The sequence below is a fragment of the Penaeus chinensis genome, chromosome 8 (genome assembly GCF_019202785.1).
Source record: "Penaeus chinensis breed Huanghai No. 1 chromosome 8, ASM1920278v2, whole genome shotgun sequence".
NCBI classification, from domain to species: domain Eukaryota; kingdom Metazoa; phylum Arthropoda; class Malacostraca; order Decapoda; family Penaeidae; genus Penaeus; species Penaeus chinensis.
This window is the reverse complement of record NC_061826.1, coordinates 19389433-19394698: the sequence shown is the minus strand read 5'-3', so window position 1 is coordinate 19394698 and position 5266 is coordinate 19389433.

Genomic DNA, 5266 nt, shown 5'->3' with positions numbered 1-5266 from the left:
ACACGACCACAACCCACACACACACACACACACGCCACACAAAACACACACAACACACACAAAACCTCACAACACACACACAAACCACACACACACAAACACTCACACCCACACAACAATACACACCACCACCTCACAAAACACACACACACACACACTACAAACACGACCCACACAACACACCACACCACCACACTCACACAACACACAACAACACAAACCACACACACATAACAACACAATACACACACACAGAGACACACACACATACACAACACACCAACACACACCACACACACAACACCACCTACCACTCAAATACACACACACACAACCAACCCACCCACACAACACCCCCCCACCCCCCACCCCCTGCACTTCCCCCCCCACCCCCCCCCACCCCCCCCACCCCCCCCCCCCCCCCCCCCCCCCCCACCCCCCCCCCCCCCCCCCCCCACCCCCAAAACACTCCCCCCAACCCCCACCCACAAAAAAAACCAAACAACAACCCCAACCCCTCAAAAACCCAAAATAAACCCCCAAACTCCCCCCACTTCCCCCCCCAAACCCCCCCCCCAACCCCCACAATCCTCAACCCACAAAAACCCCCAAACCCCCCCCAACTCATTTAGCTGCTGGTAGTAAATTCCACAAGCTTTTGTATTTTTTCAAGCAAGTTATGGTAACTGTGGTGTGAATGCTTTTTGCTTATGAATTGCTGAATATTTAGAGCCTAGGAAAACATAAAATATTTCCATTTTTAGAGCCTTACTGTAGAGATGCTTCTATTTAGCTGCTCAGGTGTATTTTAACATTGAAATAATCAAATGCATTAGGATAACAAATATTGAGGTAGGAGAACAAAGGAAAAATGGATCTTATATTGTCATTCATAAGTAATCTTAATTTTATAATTTTAGTTTGATTTATCTTTTCAGTGTGTCTGTGTTTACTGAGATATGAAAATGAATTTCAATGAAATGCTTGTTGCATCTTTATACCTCCAAAATACAAAGTACTCATACATGTAACGTGCTTGTAAGGCTTTCATTCTTAGATAAAAGAAATCTACATTTGATGATTTGGAGGCAGTAATAACATTTGTCAAAAATATATTAAGCCTAAAACTCATGAACTGTTATTCACAGTGAAGCAGCATGGTTTAAGTACAACAGAAAGCCCCTATTGTCGTGTGACTTCTACTTCAAGGGATACCCATGGATGTCTATTTGTATACAAGTGTGTACAGTTTTATTTTTTTTCTGACTGTTTTATTGTACACACTGAAACTGAAATGGAAACACCAAGAATAACATATATTTATAATTACATTTAAAAGATATCTTTGCAAAGGGAAGATGATATTTATCAATTTAGACTTTATATCAATATGGAAATTGTGTTGAAACATTTATGAAAGATTTAACAATAGTTGATCAGAAGCTTGAATTTACCAGAAAAAGCATCTTCCTGTTTTGATGTTACACTGTACCTGTTGTAGATAACTGTTACATTGGGAAACCACTTGATGAATGTGCTGCACTGCACATATTTTCCCACTTTCTAATTATCAACTTAATAAATTTGTCCCTGCTCTGCCTTAGATTTAACCATAAAAGGTGTGTATTCTAAAACTTCTTTTCAGACTGCTAATAGAAGGAAACTTTTGACTGTAATTCTGTAAAGTATTTAGAACATGTATGATTAATTTTTTACATACATACACCTACAGTGAAAATTACATGATACTAAGGTAGAGAATGTGATCATTAGTTTTGTTTTACCATGAGGAAAGGATATTTCCTTTACTATTTGTCTAAAAAGTGACCCATGTAATGCTTGTGAGCTTTACAAATACTTAAACTACTTAGGAAAATGCATATGGGATGGAAGACCAAACCATTCAAATTAAAGGGAAAATGCAATATATGGGTCCTTGCTCCACTGTTCATTGTCACCCATAATATCCACATAAATGAGGTGAAAACAGAAAATATGGATTCCGTTTGGGCAGGAAATAAGAGGTACCATTTAGAATACAAGAAATACATTTTCATCCTTCTAATGCTCGATCATATGTAATAATTGATGTAGGCTGCATTGAAACTGGAGAGTATACAGAATTATACTGGAAAACAAACCAAATCAATATTTATAGTATATAAATTTTATACAAGAAGGGAAAATTACTGTGGCTTCATAAAGGAGGAACATGGTCCTCCCTTGATTGGCTTATTCCCTCTCCTTTCTCACAGCCTTACCCTTACCCCACCAATCCTTTGCCGTTGTTGTCGTGGGGGGGCTTAGGAGACGGAGACTGAGACCCAATGAGAGGGAACTCCTCAACCTTGGGACTTAGCCATCGACTTCATTAATTTTGCATGGTCTTTTTTCCCACTTATACTTTTTGTCTCAGTTTCTTCACCAATCCCTTCTACTATCCACCTCCTAAGGTGTGAGAGCCGTGCTGAAAGGATGAAAGGCTGACTTTGTGTCAGTCCTGAATGGCCTGAGGGAACCATGGGCACGGTATTCCCCTGCCATACCTGGCCCTTACCCCTCAAGGGGACCCTGAGGGGTGGAATTTTTTTTTTTTTCCCAATATACTCCAGGCTTATCATGGCCAATAATGAAGATGTAACCCCACTTTTAGGGGCAATGAGGCTTGCCCCTTTATCAAATAGCCCCAATCCCGGCTCCCCTTTGACCACGGCTCCGAACACTGCAACAACTCCCCCATCATCAATGCATACTAGTATAGTATCAACCCTAATCAACAACCAACCCCCAGGAGACATTTCTACTCTCCCAACATGCTCAACTTCAACACCTTTACTCCCACAACCTTCTTCATCAACCACCCCATCTCCCCTTATTACTACCTTACAACCTTATTGCCCACCTCCCCGTAACACTACCCCCCTCAACACTACTCCCTCCTCCACACGTCCCCGCACTTCTACTACCCCCACCTCTACAAGAATCCTAAATACTCTATTTAGCCCAGCCAAATGGGACCGATTTTTCGTGATCCCTCCCACAGCTCCCTACTCTCAAAACGCCCTCCTCTTCCAACAATGCCTCCAAAAACAAGTAGGCAAAGTCTCTTTCCATAGCCGACCCGAACACTCCCGTCTCGTCACAGTAACAACTGAAAACGAAGCTATTTCATTAACAAAACTAACTGATCTATGTGGTAATCCCATCCCTACAGAACCTCATCCAACCCTCAATACTTGCACTGGAACTGTCTCTATCTCCCCAACAGATTGCCCAATCCATGACAAAGAATGGTCAGATTGTGGAGAGGACTTACTCGCTTGTCTCACAGACTATGATGCAACATATGTACAATGCTACTCCATTCCTCCCAGAGGAAATCGTAAGAAATCCATCAACATTGCCAAAATTACTTTCCGTAGACATGACCTTCCCTTTAATGTTTACATAGGTGGGGAATCCCTACCTGTCCGACCATACCAACCTCCTCCTCGTCAGTGCCAAAATTGTTGGCATTTAGGACATCCTGCCAAACATTGCCGTTCCACAGCCAGATGCCCACTATGTGCCCAACCTGGCCATACTCGATCAAATTGCTCTGCACAATCACGCACATGTGCAAACTGTGGCGGCCCCCATAATGTATTTTATAGAGGCTGCCCCACCTACAAATTTGAGTCTGAGGTAGCAACTCTCAGATTCAGACTTGGACTCACTCCACGTGAAGCCAGACAGGAAGTACGTCGACAAGGCTTTTCTCTTACCCCCTACTCCAGTAATGTCGCTCACTCTGCCAATTCCCATACCTCCCAAGCTCCTACACCCTCTCCTAAACCCAACCCCCCTCCATCTAAATTCCCCTCTTCTACCTCCTACCTTCCCCAGTCAAACTCTTTTGCCATCCTTAACCCAGACACTCCAATCTCTACCCAATCAAATTCTTTTGCCATCCTAAATCCAGACACCCCAACCTCTACTACAGCCCAACACCTTCCCCTCTCCCTCCCCGCACTACCCGCAGCAGACAGAATAAACGTTCCACCCCCTCTTCCCCTACCTCACAATCACCTCCACCTTCCTTTGCCCCTATTTATCAGACACCAGACTTATCTTCCCCCCCCTCACAAGAAAACCTTTATCTCACAAAACTCTGCAAGAAATTACCAGCCTATGCCACCTCCCCACCAAAGATGCACAAAATAAGTTCCATGAGGTCAATCTTTAAAAAGAGGTCTGGCTTCGATCTCTCCCCGGCAACATCAGGGAGAAGCTCCACAACTCGGATGAGACATTGAAGTACTCCTCACCAGAGCCAATGAATGGAAGCACATTGGCAAGCCTGCCCTCAACCAACAGCTCCTATTTTCCTGCTGGCTAGTATTGACATCAGTGCAGCAACTGCCCAAGGGTTCAACACCAGCCAGTGGCCCTTCATCCTATTCCTTGCTGCAGACAGCATCTGGTCCTACCACAAGCAGTTTGGCAGCACAGCTTATAACTGTCTCAATAGATGCAGGTGGAGGCCTTGGGCGTCCAAAAAATGCAGAAGATGGCCACTAAAACCACAATCAACTGCTCCCACACTGGATTCCTCATCCAATACGAGAGATCCAGAAAGCACTTTCTCGTCAATACTGGAACCTTCCTCTCCAAATTCCCAGCAACGCTGTCTGACAGTCGAGCTGCCAACATTGACCTGCAGAGACTTGTCGTGCATGGGCATCTGCTCAAAGGCAGCCAGTCCATGGGTATCCCTGCTACACTCGTGGCGCCCATGCGCCGACTACTGGCAACTCAACCTCATCACTGAGCTGGACCATTACCTCATTCCAAACATCACCGATTTGACAGCCAGCATAGGGGACCCCTGCATAGTCTCGAAACTGGATCTACTTGAGTGGTACTTCCAGGTGCCTGTTCATCAAGATGATGTCCCAAAAATGGCTCCAGGTGCCTGTTCATCCAGATGATGTCCCAAAGATGGCTGTCATTACCCCATTTGGAAGTTAAATCTTCCACTACTCCACTTTCGGGCTCAGGAACAGCGGCGCCACTTTCCAGAGGCTGATGGACCAGATTTTTGGAGAGCTCCCATTCTACGTGGTCTACATTCTTGACATCCTCATTTTCTCACAGAACCACCAGGATCACCAGCAGCATGTCTGCACAGTCATTCACCTTCTGGAGGAGAATGGCCTGGTAGTCAGCCCAGAGAAATGCATTCGGTAGCAGCAGCATTGATTTCCTGGGATAGAAGATCCAGAGC